Genomic DNA, 22,454 nt, shown 5'->3' on the forward strand with positions numbered 1-22,454 from the left:
TGTTTCAGTGCCAGCCTTGAACCTGGCACATTGAGGCCTTGGAACTCTCTGCAGATCTGAATTGAACCAAGTCTGTAGTGTGATTTCGGACCCGTGTGACTTTGAAAATACAGATAACTGGAACTTTAGGAGTGGGCACAGGCTGTATCCCTGAGCAGGTCTAGAAATGGCTTGCCAACAGAAGACATCTGTGTGTCTCCACTTTTCAAGCACTGTGACAATCTCCACAAGCAAAAGGTTTGAAGAACTATAACATTTATAGCTCCCTGGCCATAAATTCACTGCAGAGCACATAAAAAATGCCATTCCCACAGGGTTATGGCAGAGATTCAGTATTGCAAACATCTGCATATGAGCAGTAAAGCTAACCTCTGGTGTGCCGCGCTCGACTGTTCCCGACATATATTAACATTAGTGACAATTGAATGTGATTATCTGGGATGGCATTTTATCTGCCAATGGCAGACTTATGGCTTCTAAAGACCCCATTTGCCCCCTTTCTCATATGTTGTTTGTATATGATTCAAGTCACATGAAGGAATTCATGATTACTGTGGCCCTGCTTTTATTTTTTGGTGGAAATAGGGTGTGTATAAATTTTCAGTACTTGAATTGATTTTTGCACTTTTGATAAAATGGGCTCTCAAAAGTTTGTTAAATTCAGCTGAGTGAATTGCAAAGTATTATTATTTTATATTTGAAGATCCTATTGAGAGCCAGGAAGAAAGAATAGATTTTGACATTGGTTGATAGGATTTTGATCCAACAGGTTTATAATTAATTTATATGGTACTTATTTGGAGAATACATGTTACATATCACACATCAAGGTTTAAATTGCTGCCATTATTTTCTTTCTACTACTTAACAAGGACTTGGCAAGGTTTTTCTGTAAGGGATTAGATAATAAATATTTTAGGTTTTCCATGGTATAGGCTTTCTCTAGCAACTATTCAATTCAACTCTGCCATTATAGAGCAGAAGTACCCTACACAGTAAACAAATGAGCATGAATGGTTCCAATAAACCTTTATTTACAAAAATAGGCATCAGGCTGTAGGTTACTAACCTTTGGCTCAAACAAAATACAGGTGTTTCAAGCTATGGGGGAAATTTAGAAAAAAAAATAGTTTTTAAAAGAACTATTGGCTCCCATTCCATTTGTTAATTTGAAACTGGCTATATGAAATGTTAAATTATAGGATAACATTTTAAATCAATGTTTTATTCTTTATTCTAGCACAATGGTTCTTAATATTATTGATTTTCATTCATCTAATGACTATAAAGCATTTCTAATGATGGTGACTCACTATGGCATAAATCTTCAAAGAGGGAATGGGACTGAGAAACACTGGTCAAGTAATGCTTACTGTTGGTTATTTTATTTAACTTTTTAACACTTATGTCTTTAACACTTATTACGTTTTAGCATGAGTTTGTACATTCATATAAGTAAAATTCAGATGGGCAAAAATATTTAGGCTTCTGAAACCAGAAGCTTAAAATCATAATTCCTTCTCAGACATAATCCTCCATCCCCAGAGCAGCACTTCCTGTCTCTCACACCAGACTGCATAACTCTGTGAGAGTGGACCTGTGCAGGAATTTGCAAATATTTGATTGGTGATATTCAGATTGCCCAATGGCAGAAAGTTTTCTGCTTTTGCAGCCCCAAAAGGATTATAGAGCTAGGAGCAAGGTAAATATCTAAGGGTGCCCATGATAATACTTCTTTTTCCTCCTGCTTTGGAGTTATTTTTTTGTGCTCTTTAAACAGTACACAAGACTAACAAATTCACATTGCACCGTTCTAGGTGACTTACGCAATTGGCAAAGGAGGACCAGAATAGCACCTAGGCAAGTGAAGCTTGTGGAATTTATTCTTATTCCTACTTTGCTGTGCTGAGTTGTTTCTCTTATAATTCTAAATGCCCTTTCAGCTCAAGCAACTGCTGGTAAATTAGAGTTAAGCCAGTCGCTCTCCCCGCCCATATTTTTGCTGCTTCACTTTGCAATAAGTGAGCAGAAGATGGGGGTAAGAGAAAAAGAGTGTAAATGTGAAAGAGCCCTATGAATTTTGTAATTCTTTGCAGAGTGTTTCATATAGTCAGGGCCAAATTGTTGTGAGTGCTTATGTCCCACGCTATGGATAGAGCAGTAGACTATTAGAGGTGAAAGATACCTTGGACAGCCAGTTACTATGGCACGTACCAATAATCCCAGCAACTTGGGAGGCTGAAGCAGGAGAATCTGAAGTTCAAAGTGCATCTCAGCAATTTAGCAAACCCTGGCTCAAAATAAAAAATAAAAATGGCTGGGAATCTGGCTCACTGGTTAAGTGCCCCTGGGTTCAATCTTAGACTAGTGGTTCTCAAAGTGTGGTCTTCATACCTATAGCATCATCATTGCCAAGGGAGTATATTAGAGATATAAATTCCCAGGCTTTCCAGTCAAGCTGCTGAACTAGAATATTTCCTGGTGGGCCTAGGAATCTGCCTGAATAAGGTCTCCAGATAATCACTGTGCATAGTAAAATTTGAGAAGCAATATTTGATTCATTATCCAGTTAGACCTGTCTAGTTCAATTTTTTATGATTGTGGAGATTGAGGACAAGAGAGGGCAGGTGAAATAGCTTGCTGGAGAAGGGGACCCAGATCTCTGATTCCCAGAACAAAACCCTGTTACCCACAGTGCCAATGTGGGTGGACTGTGGGAAAGTCGTGTATTGTCTTGGAAAGAAGGATGACTTGGGTCCAGTGTGTGCATATTCTGGGGTCAGAGGAGAGATGGAACTCTTGATCTCTCCTCCTACCCTGGGCAGCCTCTCTCCATTTATAAGGCCTGTGACCCTGCTGTCGAACTTCCTCTTGAAGAATCTCCCTAGAACATACTTGGCTGAGCTTAGCAAAATGAGAGGAGGGAGGGGGGAGAGACAGGAGGAGAATGGGCTCCCCCTTATCATGTCTGTGCAATCATGGGGATTACAGCTGAGGATTAAGAGTCACTTGGGGATAATTCAGCTAGGCTGGAGAGGGGAAAACACACAAACACACAGGCACGTGCACACGCAGGCACACACAACATAAACAGATTGCTTAAACTCATGGCAGAAAACAAACATCACAGGAGAATAAGGGGGGATGGGTGGAACCAAAAGGGCCTGAATTTTGAATAGGTATATAGGTTCCAGAATGATCTGTTTCCTAAACACTTTTGGTGAAGTTGTATACACAGTGACTGGAGCGGAGCAGCTGCTTCCCCAACTCTGTGCATTGCTCTGTTTCAGAACTCATAGCATCCCTCTCCTCCAGGCATCTGTTCCTGAGAACACTTGAAGGTTCTGCCAAGAGAACTCAAATTGGCAATAGAATGCCTGAAATTTAGAAAATGAGAGAGAGAGAGAGAGAGAGAGAGAGAGAGAGAGAGAGAGAGAGAGACTCCTTAGCATCTAAGAAGATTCAGCAAGTCCCAGAGGAAAGGGTTAGCTATTTCTGTGAGCATAGATGACTTGAAAAAGGTCAGATATTAAATGACCCATCTCTTATGGTCAGCCTTGAGCTTAAACAGGAATCCTCAGCTAGTTAGTAGGTGGCTTTTCCAGGAAAGAGGAAGCAAGCTACTCTCTCTTCTGGAAAGAGTGTGGGGGTCAGGATCTAGGGTATTTTCCCCCTGGCATTCCAGTGAATGTCCAGGTGGATGGGTTTTCTTACAAGCATAGCTAATAAAGTCTAGAAGAATCTCATGCTTTTCCAATGCATCCAGAAAGGGCTAAACAGACCAGAGTACTTTAAAGTAGAGAAAGGAAATAATTTGTCTGCCATCTCTGAGAAGCTTGACAGGACACTCAAGTGAGGGAAGTGGCACAAAGGATGCATCGGCTGTGGGAAAACTCCCGTCATGTCTCACAGTGACCTCTGTGAAAGGGAGCCTCTCTCCCACTTCTACCCAGTCAAGTCCTGGGTGGCAAAAGTTGGTCCAACCAGGAAGAGGTGGAAACAGAGCCCCAGGCTTTCGACCATGGGGCCTCAGGGTCTGTGTATGTACTCTTAATATTGTGAGAGACTCTGAATTATCCCTCATTCTTGCATGCTCCCTCCATTTGTTCCTCATGCCTGTAACCTTGATCATCAACAGAGGTCTATGTATTCCTGTCTTCTATTTGTCTCATATGCATAATGAGGCCGCCTGTTTTCTTTTCCCGGGGAAGAGCCATCCCATCAGGGAGAGGGTGCCTGGAGAGGTGGGTGGAAGTGTGAGCTGAGGGGGCTATTTTCCCTCTTCTAATTTTCCCCGTTAGTGCGAGAGAACTACAGAATCCTTTTCCAGATGAATAAACACTGCAACAGATGTGGTGTCGGCAACAGTGTGTTCTGGGGTTATTTGGGTCTGTTTAAATTGGGCTTTTCCTGCACCAAAGGATTTTGTGAAATATGTTAGGCTTTTGAACACAGAGAGATTTCCAGCTTCAGGTTTGTAGGGACTAAAAATTAATTACCCCATTCTAGTAAGTCAGTGGGTATTGAGGTTTTATGTCAGGAACTACCACCTCATGCCCAAATGACCTAAAGGAACAAGTCTCCACTTTTCTGATACCTCCCAGAACAAGGAACTGGATATTTTACAATCTTAATCTTCTGCTTTGGATTCTATCTGGCATTTTAAGAACATGGTCACTGTGAGTGAAGCCCACAGGACCCATTCAAAGGCTCTCAAGGTGGGAAGGAAAGCCTCAGGGGTGGAACATCTGTCCTGCGTGCCTATTGTGAAGGTTGAGAGGAAAATTCTGCAGCGAACAGTCAGGTGCAACCCTCTTCTGCCAGAAACAGCTTTCATAATAATTCCACACTTTTTGAGAGGGATGCTTTTGTGGTCTCAGAGGCTGGCTCATGTGGAAAGCTGAAAAGGAAGGTTTTGTTTAGCATGGAGCACTGAGTGAGGAATCAGGAGCCCTTCCGTCTCAGCCTGGTTCTGTCACCCTGTCTGTCATCTGTGGGGGCTCATCTAGCCTGTCTCTCTCTACCTCCCCTTTCTCATCAAATGAGTGGGTTGGACTAAAATCAGATGCTTTCTAAGCTTATCTTATTGACAATAGTTACCAGTACTTTGATTCAATACTAAACTGGCAAAATAAGTGGTCTTTTACCCTTTATTTGGGAATCTTAGAATGGCCATAAAAAAACCTAAAGAGGTTTATTTACAAATAACATTTTAAAAATATGTTGATAACAGCACTTTTCCTGAAAGAACAACCACATTGCCCTCTTGTTCCCATGAGGAAATCGGAAGATCTCAGGTACTATTAAGAAGTAGAGCAACTTTGCTGAAGTCTGTTACATGTGATGGTCACAGCAAACCTGTGATGTGATTGGCATTATCCCTCTGTGTGGGCAATGATTAGGAAGCGGTAAAACTGTAACCCTAAATAGGGGTTTGCTATCTCTCAGTTTTCTACAATTCCTATTATTATACCTAGAGTCAGTTCTAACTAATTAATGATTATATATCCTGGTTATTCTAATCATCAAGTAGGTTTTCAATGCCAGCTATGGTTTTCTTTGAAAAGCAAAAGATAATGTGTATAATATACACTGAGAAATGATTACTCGAATAAGACCAGTTGTATTGAACAATCTGAATAAATACACACACACACACATACACACACACATATGTCCCAGGTTCATAAACAATTTTTAAAATGACTGACTCACCCTCCTTCCTTTTACTAAGCGGTATCTAGTTCATTTCCCTCTTCCAAATATAAACCCCTAAAGGTTAGGAGTACTCTTATATTTAAGGCAATAAGGAACAGACGAAGGTAGCCTTTTCAGGTATTCTCATGTCATCAGGGAAGCTCTCCAAGGGAGTGAGGATAAAGTGGCCCAGTGCCCTCAGGCCTTTAGAAAACATCTCATGGGGTCACTGCTTTGATTCCCAGTCGTGCCGGAGGTAACAGATATGAGGCTCTCCATGGTGCTTACCAGAAATATGTATGGACTGTGGGACAGAACAAGGGGCTTTGAAGATTGGAGAATTTGTCGGCCCTGTGACTGTTCAGTTTATTGCTTTCTTCCTGTGCAAAATGTCTGCAGACCCAGAGGGAGAGGCACTGGAAAGACAGTGAGTCAAATGACAAGTTGACAAAATGGTTGTAATTCTAGAAGCTGCTGTCCCATCCCTGTCTCTTTATGTAGAGGTGGGGATGAAACCAAAATCTGAAACAGCTCCCAGGAGAACAAGAAGATATTGTTACTAATGGTTGGACTGACCTGAATTCTTCCCACACTTATTTATGCCAAACGGTGTAAGCATCTGAGTTGCGTCCACATTCACACCCACAGCTAGCAAAGGCAATCTTATTGAAAGGGAAACACAGCCATGCCATGTAAAGCACTCTGCACCACGGTGTGTGGAAGAGGCAACTGATGTTGTGGTAGAAAGACTTCAGCATGACGCTGTAACCATCTCTGCTTCTTACCCAGAGATTTTGTGACAGCAGGCACAAGATGGGCCAGCAGAATTTGATGCTGCATTTCAGCCATGTCCTTTTTCACTAAGGGCAGATTTATGCAGTTTTAGATGCAGTTTCTATTTGCATTCATCCATTCATCTTCTGAACAAATGGTCATGGAACACCTGCTGCTGTCCACTATTTTACTCAGAGTTGGGGAAAGAGTACTAACACAAGGCCCTGCCCTGGAGATTCTTATACTCTGGTAGGGAATGTAGGCAAGAAACTAGGGACTGTTTAAGGTGATTGACAGGTGCTGAGATATAAGCAAGCCTAGGTGCTATGGTGATCAGGTAAGGGTTGCAGGAAGAAGTGCAAATAGAGGTTTAGATGCAGCCGAAGGAGGAGTAAAGGTTAACCAGGAGAGGTTTGCAATGGTAGTAGGCAAGAGAGAGGCTTAATTAAGGAAAGAGTTCAAAGTCCTGAACAAGAGAGAAGCAGTGCTAGCCAGCCAACTTCCTTTTGTCCCACACCATGCTAGGTCCTCGACAGTAATGATCCATCCTACATGCTGCCTACATATTGGCCTCTTTCTATCCATGATGTGCTCACTCCTCCCGCCTGTTCTAAGTATTGTTGTCTCTATCTGTAGATATGGAAACTGAGCCCTCAAGGTTTTAAATGACTTGTCATGGTTATACACTAAAAAAAGCAATAGAGCCAGGTTTCAAACCAAGTCTGATTCAAAACATGAGCTTTTCAGTACCTTCATCCAGAAGTGCCCAGGCCAGCAAGAGTAAAGCTCATAGGACCAGATAAGCAAAGTACTTGATGGTCTTCCTTCCCCAACTCCCTGGACATCTTTCTGAGGATAAAGTCCAGGGTGAGTCTGTTGGATACCCATTGCCTAAGACAGATCAGCACATGTTATGCTTTCTCATCAAGTATTCTAACTGAAGCTCTACTCTCCCTCTCTTCCTTTTTTCTTTCCTTCTCACAAGAGTTTATAAGAAATTTTAAAATGACATTGAAATTCTGTACTTTTTAATGTAATTCAGAAACTGGATAAGTCAATCAGGAGATGGACTAGTTAATGTTTACATCAACTACTAACAGGCACTTGTAATCCTTATCTGCTGCTTAATTATACAGGTGGGGTTTTAATTGTTGCCATCCATGAAATAAAGCCAGGGTATTGTTATGGAAAAGCTTTATGAACTTGATGAACAGCATAGAACTGCATCTAAGATCTAGCAATGATAAATCACTTAAGTCTTTTTAATTGATCCATCAATGATATCACCATTTTGAATTTATATTTAATTGTTTTTTATAGTGATTACCTTTAATATGAGAATGTTAAGACAATGACAAATGAATTGTTGGCATCATTTATGATGCTCAGAACATGTATAAAATATTTAGTGGTATGGTCCTGGATTAGAATTAGTTGTGTGTGTGTGTGTAGTGTGTGTGTGTTTGTGTGTAACTAACTAGGAGAAGGATGGTATTAAACCCGTAATTGGTTCATAAGTGGATCTTGGCCAAGTGGAGCCAGGAAGGCAAAGTTGGAAGCATGTGGACTTTCTAATTTAATCATTTGTACCCACCAATTGTGGAAACTTTGGCAAGTTACTCAATCTTATGGACTCTAAGTTCCCTTGTCTGTTAAAGGAGGATAAAAGAGCTCACCTGGTAGAGTTGTTACAAAGTTTTCAAATAGTACACTAATAACAATACCTCATTGCCAAGCATTTGTAGACATTCAGACCCCTTTGTAACCATCACCTTGGCTTCTGCAACCTGTTTATTCTTGCACTGTATCACTTATCCCTCTGTAAAATGGGGATTGTGATAGGATCTACCCTGCAGTTATTATTGCAGGAGAATATCTGTTTAAATCCCTTCATGTGGACTTATAAGTACTCAGTAGATGCAAATTACGATCAGCTGCTTTTATCTTATCACTGGGTCATTGCTTCCCTAGGAAGTAGTATTGGGCTTTTCCCAGTACAAGACCAATTGTTCTTGTCACCAAGGCTTTCTCTGAAAGCAAGGTTGCTATTTAGCACTGTTGAGGACATGAGAGAGTCACTCTGTGAAAGACTGAAGACAGAAGTGGAGCCCTCACCTTCCCCTCCCCTGGTGCAAGGACGTAGAGCAGTCTGTAAGGGTGGGTCTGCTGTGAGGGCACAGGAATGAAGAACTCCCTGCACAGGATAGTGCAGACATCTAAGGGAGGAAGGGTCCTCTGGGTGGAGTAGGATGGGAAGCTCAGAGAAGTGCCAGGCATTGATTTTTTCTTTCAGAGACCTAACAGCACAGAGAAGTAAAAAGGTACATTTCTCAAAGGAAGACTTTTCTTGGAAGGCCTGAATCTTTCTTAGGTAAACAGGGAGAGAAATATTTACAAAAGGCTTATAATTGGCAATCGGCTTTCAGTGTGGGAATCCCTTTTTCAGTCCCTGAAGCCAGTGCTGGAGATGGCCATGGCTCTGGGTGGAATGACCAGTGAACCAGGAAGTACTGGCAAGGCTGTTTCTGCCTCTTCATGTCTCTAACCTTTTCTAGGTACACACAATCTAGATGGAAGAAAATGGTTCAGAGTTCTGGAGGCATAGGGCATCTTTTTACATGGATGTAGCAGGATGGTAAATGGCATAAAGAATAAATTCAGAATCCTTGGGTTTCCTTACACAGTGTTTTTTTCATTAGGAACCTGAATCTGCCACAGCATCCAAAATGTTGAATCCTTCTAAATGGATTTCTATTCCTTCTCCCATTCAGTTTGTTCTTCCTTTTACCACCCTTGGCCCTCCCCATGTCCCTAATAATATACCCCCCTCAATCATACCTGGTATCATCTCCAATTAAAGATTACTTCCACTGCTGACAATATCTCCAGCTGTGCTTTAAGCAGACCTCACTCCACTAAACAGTGTCCTGTGCCTGCTGATCCCACTGCAGTGTTCTCTCTGCTTAAGACATTGCTTCAACAAAATCTGTTTTAGTGTTTTCCTTGCTTCTCCATGCTGAATTACAGTCACAGTCAACGGCCCACTTGTGTGCAGTTCAAGAAGCAATTAAGGGCTTTTTGCTTTGAACAAGCAAGGGAGGGGGTAGAGTGAAAAATGATCATTATCCTGATGATTCCTCTGCTTAGCTGAACAGTTCAGGGATCTTTGATACCATGAGTCACCCACATTTAAACGGGTTTCTGAAACTGCCTTCTGCAGCTATGCCTGCCTGTCAGAGCCACTGGACGGGCAGTTCAAGGACTCACTTGTGCCATTAGGTTGGAGCAGCCCAATCTGACTTTAGAATTGTGATTAAATACAGCCGTAACATCTGCACAGTGATCCATGGCAGAATGATGGTATCTCTGAAAATTAAAAAGTGGAAACTTCAGAGACCTCCCAAGGAAACTTGCAGTCTCTATTGTAAGTCTTTTGTCTTATGCTATGGGATTTATCATAATTTGATGATGGTGGCCTTATATTCCTATGCATGGCCACATGAATTCTGTCTGCCTTCAGCTTCTGTGTTCCTAGAGGGCAGGCATTTTTATCTCACTTACACCACTGGGTCTGAGGCAGAGCTGGTGATAGAAACTGCTTAAATATTTTTGTTGAGATATCAAGGGACACCCTCCTTAATGTTTGCTCAATAAATACATCTGCTCCTTATAGAGCAATAAGCAAGGCTCTGGGAAGAGACAAGTCACTGTAGATGATTGGTTCTCCAAGTATGGGCATTGAACCAGAAGCAACATCATCTCCTGGGAATATGTTACAAATGCACATTCTCTGGCCCTGCCCAGAAGCTGAGGATCAGGCAGGCCTTCCAGGTGTTTCTGAGGCATGCTCATGTTAGAGAATCACTGGTCTGTATCCCTGCTGGACCTTTAGCATCTTCTAGGACTTCCTTCTGTGAAGAGGAGAGACACATTCGGCAGTAGCAAATCTACAAAGGTTGCAACTGGGAGCTTTATGGAGGTGACAGCAAGCTTTGGCCCAGCCTCCCTACTGCCTCAACAGTGGAACTACATGGGGACTTCCCTCCTTTCAATGTTTAGGGCTATCTGGCAGCTCAAGGAATCAAGTAATTCCACAAGACAACCTAGGGGTGGTGTGATATGGGACAGTTCTTTCCTTGATGGGAATGTCTCCTTGATCCTCCACTGAGTATATCTGTTGAGGCAGAGAAGCACACTAAGTTTTGCTCATAATCTTAGCAGCTATGGTATAATGAGAGGAGGTTTAGACATGGAAGACTCAGGTCAGGACATAAGTCTCCTCTGGTCACTTTGGGACTCTGGAAAAAACATTAACCTCATTAAACTCAGCTGGACCTAAATCTCCCCATCTCAAAAACTGAGATAATTATATCTGCCCTGTTTCATAGGACATTCTGCTCAGTTGAGATAGGAGTGGGGATGGGATTTTGCCCAAATCCAAACCCTCATTTCTTCACTTAAATTTCTGGCTGAAGGTGCCTTCCAAACAAGCCCAGTGGGAGCAAGGGACTTCATTGATTTATTAAGCTGATGCCTTTACAGACTTGTGTGTGTGCCCACTTGTGCACACACCCTGCAGGTCTTCTCTAGGGCAGACCTGGGGAACACAAGGCTGAGTCTCACCAGCCTGAAACAGGCCTCCCATCTCCAGCCAGGGGCAGGGTCCATATCCTGTTACTCCACCAGCCTAAGCATAAGTGACTGGAACCCCAAGTTTGACCAAGGCCAGGGCAGGAGGACCACAGAAAGACAAGAACCTGAAGAGCACCTGCCAAGTATAGATGCCAGAATAAGAAAAAGGTGAACTTAGAAGGCTGCACAAGACAGCAATTTTGCTGCTACGATCATGGTCGAGTGATAGTCGGGCCCCAGCCTGGTACACTGGGCATGATCTTCCCCTGGCAAGGAGCCACAATGAGTAGAGGTGGATGTTCAGGTCCTAATCAATCCCTTCCAATGGGAGAACAGATAGTAAGCCTCCTTCCTTATAGTACACACACATTGGAAAAAGATGGGAGAAGTTCCTTCCCTCCTTGGTCACTGAGAAGCCACTCTGAAAATGCTAATGAGTTATATGAGTTTAGTAATTTTTTTCCTTCAGTCCCTGAGTGCCAAGATCAGTAGCAAGCCCAGAGGACCCCCAGTGGCAGCCATGGCTCCTCCCTGACTACCTGGTTAGGGTCAGGCTCATGGCAGGTGTGGGCAGTCAGCCAGCTCGGTACTTGGGGCCAGTCCCGAGTGAGTGGGCAGAACAGAAGGTAGTGTGGGAAGGCTGAGGACGAGAGGAAATACGAATGAGTCACCAAATAGGAAGCGGCCTGCCTGGGAAGGAGCTGAGATGGGGGCTCATGGAGAGAGATTCAAAGGGGGCGGTTGTTTCAACTTACTTTTATGAGTCATCTAGGGGTCTGTTGAACAGGTGGATTTGTGGATTTAAAATGCCAGGGATGTAGCATAACTTTGGCCTAAACTGGCAGCATCTCAGAAGCCCTAGTCCTAACACCAGGTGGATCTGAAGTGTATCATGGGGCTGGTCCACCCCAGTCCATGAACTATAGCCACTAAAACCTGTGTGTGTGTGTGTGTGTGTGTGTGTGTGTGTGTGTCTGTATGCACACGTGCACGCAGGGACACTTGGGCATATGTCTAGTCCCCACCATTGCCCTTATGCCTAAACTATGATTACCTGCCACCAGGCAGGGCTGGAGCCTGTCCTCCACCCCAGCTTATCTAAGCAAGACCTGAGTGACCTCTCATGTTCTTGCCAAAGTCTAGCCCTGTTCTCTTATTGCTCCCTTGACCCCAGTTTTTTTTTTCTATTTTCCTGGATACCCAATGCTAATGCCTAGCCAGTAATGAATGTGACCATTGGCTGGAGATATCCACATGCCCATTACTGTGTTCCATCCATCATGAGGGGCTCTTGGTGCTGAGCAGGGTGGCTGAATAAGACTGTGTAGGCTGCATACTAGATAACTTGAAAAGGTACCTTTTACCCAGTGGTCTATTTGTGTAGTGTGCAAACATATACCTTGCAGCCTTAAGTGCCTGGATGAGACCTAAGTCTGCCATAGCTCTTTGTATTTGTAATTTAAACAGACAAACTTAATTTTGTTGAGATGGGGGTGGAGGCAGGACACCAAAAGTGTAATCAGAAACAACAATCAAGTCTCTAGACAGATTCTCTAATTCCTTCTTCTATTTTTTTTCACCCTGGAGGATATTTATAATTATTGTTTTTTAAATGCTCATGATGTCACAGATAAAGAACACCAATTGCTCCCAACAGAACTCTAACTACAGTATGTGTTTAGAAGAGCAAATTACTGTTTATACATGGACAGGATTGTAAATGAGGGGAAGAACATTACAAATTATATGTTACTGAAAGAAAGCCAAGGAATTTTCAGTTCTTTCTTTTCATGAAAAGATATCATTACCTGTATCATGCCCCCTTCTCTCTGTCCCCTCAATGGACTTTGGCATTGATGAGCCTATAAGGAGTACAATAACAAATTTATATTTTTGTTGTGATTTTAGAACATTGGATAATACCAAAGGTGGTGGAGGCAAAATTGTGCACACTTCCATATTCCAGACTACCCCAAAAGAGTTGGGGTGCAAAGGTTATAACTGAGTGCTGAACAAAGACATCATCTATCTCAGGAACTGTGATCTTCAAATGAATCTATCCTAAAAGGCCTAAATGAAATTCTATGTAAGTTGGAATCTGTACATTTTGATTAGCAAAAGTTATTGTAAGTTACATTGTTTTTTATAAATTGTAAACAATTCTTATTTTCTTAAGTCTAACCCTATTCTTTTGTGAACTAACTATCCTATTTTCTTGTGAACTAAAGGAGGTCAAGATAAACATAGCCACATGCTCACATATACCATAGGTACCTGGGGAGGACCTGGGGAGGACCTGGGGAGGACCATAGGAACATGGTGTTGGTCCATATCATTGGTTGTAATATAGTTTTAAAGATTGAATAGAGTCCATTTAAAAACTCAGAATAGGGCAAAGTCTACAAGGAAATAACATTAAGTGTTTCCATGCTACTGGAGTTTCTGGAAAAACAAGTTCTAGGATTTAGGTCTGGGCAGACTCGAGGTAATTTTTTAGTAAAAGAAGACTTTGGAAAGGTAGTTTCTTACCTACTACTCAACGTCATCAATTGTATCCTTCCTTGATATACTGCACAAAGGAAGCTGAGCAAGAACAGGCTGTCTAGATCTGCAATGCCATACAACTGGCTGCAGACTGGCCCAGGCTTCTTCCTTCTTCCGTGCTCCAAGTGGCTCCTCTGATCAATGTCTGGAGATTCATGTACTAAAGGCCATCATTGGATTGTGAGGGAGAGGAGGCAGAGAGCAGGAGTACTGCATAAGCCACAAGCTTCCTTAATGCTCCTGTTTTACTTAAGATCAAGACATTCAATGTAGGATCACTATCAGCACACATCTCAAAAACGTGGACCCTTTCAGGTTTGAATGGCATTGGAGGTGGCCTAGGCCCAGCTTCCTTGTGCATTGTCCACTGTCATTGATGGGTGTTTCAAAGTCTTAGATGATATGAATTGCTTAGGAATAGTGTCACTACTTATGTTGCAACATATGGCTTGTCTCAACCCCAGGGAGTTTCATCCACTTGGGCCTGAGGGGTAAAGGGAAATGGACTTAGGCAAAGTTGAGAAAAACCTCAAAATGAAATTCTCATCTCAATCATCAGTATCTGAGTCAAAGTAAGGCAAAAGTTAAATAGGGACACATGAATTCCCTTCTCAAGCTAATTCCCACATCAGCATGATTGTGCTTTAGCCATCTTCAGATTAGGGACAGACTATACAAGGGTAGACCACTTTAAAAGGGAAAAAAAAAAAAAAGTTCAGGTTTCTGGAGTTAACACAATTTCCACACCACAAATGCCAAACATTTCTAAATGTCAAAAGCCATTCCCAGGTATCTGACACATTAGTTTTCTAGAATATCAAGAAGTTCACTTCAATGCACCTAAGATAGTGTTTCCTGGTTTCTCACTACCAAACCTTTGCCTACTATTCAATTGAGTTGAACAATAAAATGTGAGTGCCATTAGGTTTCAGTGGTTTTCTACTCATGAACCATGCCAACTATATAATGGAACTTCCAGGTAAATCCACAAGGGGGTACTTTCTGTTATCATTAGTGAACAAGTCCATAGGACCCTCTCCCCTCAAGACACGCCAACACACTATAATCTCATTTCATCTAAGAGGTCTCAGGAGACTAAGCCTGTGCCTTTATATGTGGCCTTAGCTGCAGTGCTAGATATATTTATGCTACTTTGCAAACCTAAAAAGAAATGAGACTAAAGAATGATAGGAGCAGTATTCATTAGAGAAGTTACTTGAACGTAAAACTATCCACATGCCATCCATAAAGGAGTTATTAATTCAAACACATAGTTGGCACCTACTCTGTTCAAGATCTAGTCCTGCAGTACCCAAATATCCACTGAGAACTACACATAGATATAGGATATAGGCAATTGTTCTTTATCTGTTATTTCAGAAAGAAACTATTGCTTAACTAAACTATAGGCACACATCTGCAAATGAGTTCGCAGAGATTCTTGCTAGAAACTCTGTTATTATGGTCTAACATTGATCTGAATGTTAAAGTCCTGGTAAGGAAATACACCAGATCTTCCAGTTGCTTATAATTTATCAAAATCACCTCTCTTCCTACAGTGATGAATATAAATTCTCATTATTTTACTCAACTGTTCCAGGGGAAAGTATCATGAAGATGATACACCCTGGAAACGTTTCTCAATGTTATAGTTTCATCTCCTTTGAAAGATTAAGGCCATAATTCCTAAACTGTGGGCTGCAACAAATGCACAAGAAAGCATTTTTTTTTAAGTTTCCAAGGCAACATAGCAACATCTGTCAGATTCAGCATAGATTCTTTGAAACTAACTACTGGTATATGTAATTGGTAGGTATCTCTCTTCATCTAAGGGGACTGTGAAAAAGTTACTTAAATACAAAGGCATCATAAACTAAGGAAGTTTGAGAGCCATGGGAATTTGGAGAGGAGACTCCATCAGACCTTGGAGTACTCCTGCAACAGACTAAAGAGTGTCCCTGTCTACCTCATTCACCTTAGTTGCTGAGGGACTTACTAGATTTTGTCATTGTATGACATGTCACTATAGGTTTAGGAGGAGGAAATGGTCCTGCTGACTTAGAAGTCTTGGAATGCTGATCAATCTTGCATGTACATATCATAGACAGTTGCTGGAATGTAATAAAAATGATAGTATGTGTGTGTTGGGGGTGATGATGGATTTAATTAATAATATCTCCTTTCATACTTAGTTGTTGGCTTAAAAGATGCAATCAGTCTAACCCTATTCTTGTCTCATTTTCCCCCTAAGAGCAAATCTTTGCAATAAGCCACAAAGCTCATCAAAATTGTGTCTAATTTGTAACATGCCAAGAAATGACAAGCTCATGTATTATGCATATTCAAACCCCCTACCCCATCACTTACACATGAAAACATACATCCTTATGAACTTGATAGAGATGTTACTACTATTTGAAGAACTTTGTCTTTATATCTGAAATAACTTCTTGTTATGATTAATTTTGGTCTTCCAATTCTGAAATCTAAAGAATAAACCCATATTTCTTTGCATGGCACAAAGAATTGTGGGTTGTTTTTTGTTTCTTTTATTTTTTTTAAATCTAAAGATATGCCAATGAAATCAAGCTTAGTATTTCTATGAATGATTTGAGTTGGAGAGAGGTAATCTCATACTGGTAGGTTTGTGCCATGAGACATATGCATAAGTATATGGAAGGAAAAAAAGATCAATGCATGAAGGACATCCTTCCAATTCATAAAATTTGCAGTTACAGAGTGGCTTGCCACAGAGGTGACCATTTGATTACTTATGGAGTATTTACAGAGGAGACAGCAAAAATAGAATGGAATCTGAACATATAAACCGCTTATGTTCTTAAAGTCCAATTTTACCCAGTTTTTTTTTTTTTTTGTAACAGAATGCATTTCCTGGTAGGAACTATATTTTGCATGCTTTTAGGTTCTCCAGCTAGCTTATGAAAGCCTATGGCAAGCATAATGTAGACATGCATTAAAAAAAAAAAAAAGAGCACAGAATTAGGTAAAAGACAGTTTTGGGTGTGAGTACAAACTGCAAGAACTACTTTTATGTGACCCTGTGCAGGTCACTAAACTGTTCTGAGTTTTGGTTGATGCCCATAGTTGTCAACATGTGAAAATATTTTGTAAACCATACATTCCAGTGCTTTCCTTGGGTGCAACCTTCAATAAATGTTTGCTGAATGAATGAGCAAATAAATGCATTTAATTTCTGTGGGGAAAAGTCCTACATCTTCTATAGCCTTAGATGGTGGATTTCAGGTCAGGGACTACAGAAATGGAGACTTCTTGGGGAGCCTCCCATGGCCACTTATATGGTGTTGGAGTCTCCTACAGTATCTGGTGGTTGGATTTTTAATTGCCCCAGCTTCAGAGGCAAAGTCAAGACTTTTGCATGAGTCTGTCATCTTTGGTCAGTGGTTTTGATGAATGGCATGGATATATGGGAGCCACTGGGGTCACACAGGTGTGCGTGAACACCTTATGGGCTCCTCCTATATAGTCCCACACATCAAGGAGGTGTGGTAGCCATTTGCATGTTTAACTGAGTCACAAGTCAGATATTTGCAAACCAAGGGCATTGTGAATACTTCCACTTCTGTAAAATATAAGCAAAAATATGATTTGTTAAATATATATATATATACACACACACACATTTTATTGACCCAAAAGGACTAGATTAATACATTGAAAATACAAGAAAAAAGCTAAACATATTTGAAAAAAAATAAAATCTCAGTGTAATTCCCAAAGAGGGAGCAAAAAGACAAGGTATTACGGACTTGGAGGCAATTGTGTTCTGACTTTGGGAATGGACTGTGAGTTCATTTGATCATGACCCTGCTTTTCTAATTATAGTGCGTTAGGCTCAAACAGACACAGGGTGGAGTCATTTTCAATCAATCTTCTGTTTCAGTAGGCACACCTTCTAAAAATCCCTAAAATTTCAAGAGGGGTTTTCTTCTTCTTCTTTTTTTTTTTCCTTAAGCAATTGCTGTTTTTTGAGCTCCAAGGGCTGACAGCTGTTCTAGTTTTGCTTGGGGACTTTTTCACAATGTGGATTAATCAATGTTATGAACTGGGTCCGTGGGGTTTTGGGAATGTAATTGGTTTCAGATGACACTTTGCTAGTCAATCTGTGAAACAGCCGAATGTTGACACAGCTGAGCAATTCCAGCTGTTTCCACTCGCCCCTTCCTCTTCCCTGGATGCTACATCCTTTGCCTTTATTTTTGTCTGCCCTCTCTCATTGTGACTTTGCTAAACTAATTTGCTATCCTTTCTGAAATTTCTTTTCTGCTTCTCTCTCCTTTGGGATGCCATGACTCCCTGCTCATTATATCCTCCACCCAATTTTATTTTGCAAAACTTTTTTCTTGGCTAGTACAGTTTTGAAGGAAATGATAGTTTTACCATTTAAGTTCTTTTTATTTGTGGTGATCATCTAGTTTGTTTTTTTTTAGGGCATGCAGCTACAATTTTAGGTTTTACATAAGTGCTTGGATTCTGCGAATATTTGGTTTCACAACTGGCTGATCAATCTTTTTACTTTTTTTTTTTTTTAATTACTAGCAGCAAACCATTGAATAAACAGTACAAGCTATTAGCTTCATTCAGGGCATAGCTGCTTTTGCTATTGTGTATCCCTGTGAAGCAGTAAGAAATAGATTCAAGTGTCAGTAATACTGCTACAAAGGTGTATGATTAGAAGGAAGAAATAAAAAAGAGACTGATCCTGAATTACGTACAGCATATTAAGAGTTTATATACTGTCAGGGGGATGGTTCATAAATTGCTTTCAGTGGTTTTTCATTATCAGACTAATTTCTCTTTGTTTTTCAAGAGTACTTGTTTCTGCATCTTACCCAGTGGAGGAATGGCTTTAACTGCTTGTGTGCCCAGTACAGTTTTTGCTAATTTATTGGGTGATGTGCCACAGATCTTGAGCTAATGAGCTAAGCAAGAACAGAGCCGCACCCCCATGGTTGGATGTCATCATTCCCATAGCTGAGACTCGACGTGGTAAAGTACTCCCATTCTTTCCTGAATATCTTCATTTACTAAATGGGTGGCTCAAAATTATAGGACAACTGCACAGCCACCAACTGTGCCTCATTTGTGTAGATTAAGATGCACAGAGCAATGAAATATTCTGAAGTCTAATCTAAGATTGTCAAGCAGCATGGAACACTTGAAGAATTAGCACAAGAATTTAACAATAAATGCAACTGATAAGGTGGATTTTCCCATGTATTTCCCTCCACTAAAATTGTTAGTGAACCTAGTATCAGAGGAAGCACGCTCATGGGTGGAGATAATCTTCAAGGCAGGAAACTCTGGTTAGATACACAAAGTTATTTCTCTGAAAGAGAACTATAAACAGTACAGACCTTTAGGCTTGGTTAGGGCTGGTCCAGTTTAACATTTCCATATAATCAGAAGTGTAGTGAAACCTCTGAATCTTTTTAGGAGTGGAATATTAAGCTGTCATGGGCCAAGTGTGCTAAAATTATTAATAATAATAATAGACAGAAGAGCATGTGTATGAACAAAGCCTATGGCAGAAATAACTTCAATTGCAGCTGGCGATGAGCATCCAAGAGTTATTGGTGATAACCCATTAAATGGATTTATAAAGCATTGCAGACATTTCTCTAAAGACTTTGTCTAAAATGCGGTTTTGATCTGGAAGGAAGATGATGCTGTGTAATGAAGAGTATTAGTCTATAAACCAACAGCATGTCTCTGGCCACTCATGGCATAGTCTATAACTGGACCTATACACCTTAAGAGCAACCCAAGGAAACCAGGAGGTGGGTAGATGGATAGAGTAGCCAAGGGATTTGAGATGTGACCATGAGGGCAAACCAAGATCCATAGTACCCCTTATTTGGGAAGTTGAGAATAGGTGGAATGAAGATACAAGAGTGGGATGGTATGAACCTTGATTTGTCCCCAAAATATGACAGCAGCATCCTTGTGAATGATTTGAGGTGACCCCACAGTTCACTGAATAAGGAACACTGGTATTCCTTGTTCCACCATTTATTTTTCTGACCATAGCTTTTGCTGATCTTTCTAATTCCTGATTTTCTTAACATGGGTGAAATAACAACCTTACAATCGTTTTCAAATCATTAAGTGAGATGTGAATGTGGAGTGCTTATCACAATCCTTAAAATTTAGAAAAGTGCTTAACACATGGCTACTCTTACCCTCATTGTCATCAAGGACATTGCCGTTATTTCTTATTATAATTAAAATAAAGCTTGACAATGGCACTTTTAAATCAATTTATATAGGTTAAGAACTAAAGGGAGTTTATAAGTTTGGACTAATGTAAATATATCAGTAAAACAAAAAAGTTTCTTCTGGTAAAATTTAAATGTTATGATAAGTACTTACCATTCTTAGCCTTTTTCCAAAGTGTTATTAAGGCAAAGGAACATGTTGCCCTGTCCTGTCCATTTCTGGTTCCACAGTGCCTGTCTGCCACCATAGAGTCATTCATGTCTTTTTGTTTAAAGTAGATGGGCAGTAGGTGGAAATGGGAAACTTGTGCTGGACTTGGAATGTGAGGAGGACAGATGAATTTTCTCACAGTGGGTTCTTGCAACCAAAAATACACTAGGCCTTAGTAAATTTCAGACAAGTAGATGTAAGTCAAAGGCCCAAACGCTTCTTTGTTAGAGGGGCATTGAGCATGGCATTCCACAGGATACTCAGCCAAGCTGCAGTCAACCCTGAAGGGAATATCTACCATGGCACAGGAAGAAATTCCCTGCTTCTTGGGTAGAACAGAGAAGTCACTGGAGAATATGAAATGGAGTCAGGCTGAAGAACTAAGACCAGAGACTTGCAGGAAAGAAATGACAATGGAAACAAAGTCTTAACAGATCACAGCTGTACTCTGAGAGGCCCTTTCCCTCTCAATTTTGCATTCATATTTATAGCACTAGATTCCCTGAGATCAAGCATCTCCCTAGAAGAGGAACTATCTAGATATCCAGCTCTGCCAGAAATTCTTCAGCTTCTCCCAGATGGACACCATTGTCTTAGGCCATTCACTCATTCAAGAGACACTGAGTACTTTCCTTATATTAATCCCCTTGGCTGCTCTCAGGAAGCCAACCGGGGTCAGATACATTTATCAGCCAGTCACTGAAATACTTGGAAAATGGCAGCATCATTAAGTGTAGCAAAAGAGAAGATGGTGCCATGAGTATCTACAGAAACTAGGTTTGACTTGAGTAGGGGAAGCCTCTCTTGGGGAAATGTCAGTTCAGACCAGATCAATAAGAGTTAACCAGGCTGGGCAGAGGGGGTCTGAGGATGTAAAGTCGATATAGAAATGGCACCTGTCTGCAAGGAGCATAGTCTAAATGAAATGGTTACAGGGCATTGCAGTACTTGCTATTTTTGTTAAAGATTCTTGTGGCCACATTATCACCTAGGAAGGAAATCTAAAGCAGATTCTGTGGAGAGGGTTGGTCCTCAAAGAAGTCTTCCTGGGAAAAGTGACACTTGAGTTGATTTTTGAATGATAGTATTACTGTTAGCTTGTGAAACTTCCTGGAGTCTTAAATGTAGGGGTTTTGTTTTGTTCTGTTTTCCCTCAGTTGGTCTCAGATTCTCCATGTTTGATGTCCTGGCAACACAGTGATCCTTGCTAGACTCCAGGTGGAGAGAGAGAGAAAATTGAGGGGCAAGCAGTGAAGCAGTTGGGTTTGAGGAGATGGGGTGAGGGGAACTTGGGGAGTACGTTACTTTCCAGTCAGTCAGCTTACCTGGTGAAATTCTAGAATTCTATTTCTGACTCAGGGAAGGGGAAGGAAAGTTGGGTAGTACCTTTTCTTCCTACTTCATGACTGGGGAAGTAAAGAAGCCTCATTTCAGGTAATGGTGGTCTCTCGGCCACCTGTGTGGCTTCTACCAAAGAAATCCATGAGAGTTTTTTTTTTTGTTGTTGTTGTTGTTGTTGTTGTTTTTTAACCACAGTGTGAACCATTAACCTGGATGTTGTGAACACACATCCTGGCTGAGCATGGTGGTGTGTGCCTATAATCCCAGCAATTTAGGAGGCTGATGCAGGAGTTTCGTCAGTGCAAAGCCAGCCTCAGCAACTTAGCAAGGCCCTAAGTAACTTAGGAAATTGTCTCTAAATAAAAAATGAAAAGGGCTAGGGATATGGCTCAGTGGTAAGTATTTCTGGGTTCAATCCCCGGTGGCAAAACAAACAAACAACACATCCCTGTGCTCCTCAACACACCTGCAGAATCAATATGAAGTGGAAAATGTCTGTATTTTTAACAAGCTTCTTATGTATACTCCCAAATTACTTGAGTTACACAGGAGTATGATGGGATATGATAGTCTCATATCACTAGTCTCATAAAGTCAATAAGAATGGGTCCTGAAAATGTGCCTTTATATTGCAAAGTACTGCAAAAATAAAGAATTATTCAAATATTTGGCACTCAGAAGGTATAGACTAAAATTGTCTGGACAAACTTTTTTGGTAGGAACTTTGGCTCAAGCAAATCATAGTTGTTCTCAATGGTGTGATGTGAGTTGGTATCTTTCCCTTCAAAATGGGATGTATAAGCACACACGGGCACTCCCTACCCAAATGCTGAGGGCTAATGACATAATGTGACCAGTGAGCCCCATGACCCTTTCTTCTATTTATGGTGTATAAAATTATCTGTGTTGAATTTTTCCCTCACAACTGCCCTAGAGCTTGGGTCCAGAATGTCATGGCTAGAAGGGGCTTGTGACATTACCCAGTACACACTGTGTTC

The 22,454-nt window shown here is 41.0% G+C and overlaps 1 long non-coding RNA gene across 1 annotated transcript in view; it reads left to right on the forward strand.

Annotated features, from left to right (window-relative positions):
* Positions 1–14,815, forward strand: part of LOC125613341 — a 92,133-nt gene extending 77,318 nt beyond the window's left edge. Inside the window, exon 2 of the long non-coding RNA XR_007343873.1 lies at positions 1–14,815. This exon is cut by the window's left edge and continues 20,779 nt beyond it. This is a non-coding gene — a long non-coding RNA (uncharacterized LOC125613341).
* The last annotated feature ends 7,639 nt before the right edge of the window (positions 14,816–22,454 follow it).

The sequence above is a fragment of the Marmota marmota genome, unplaced genomic scaffold (genome assembly GCF_001458135.2).
Source record: "Marmota marmota marmota unplaced genomic scaffold, marMar, whole genome shotgun sequence".
Lineage (NCBI taxonomy): Eukaryota > Metazoa > Chordata > Mammalia > Rodentia > Sciuridae > Marmota > Marmota marmota.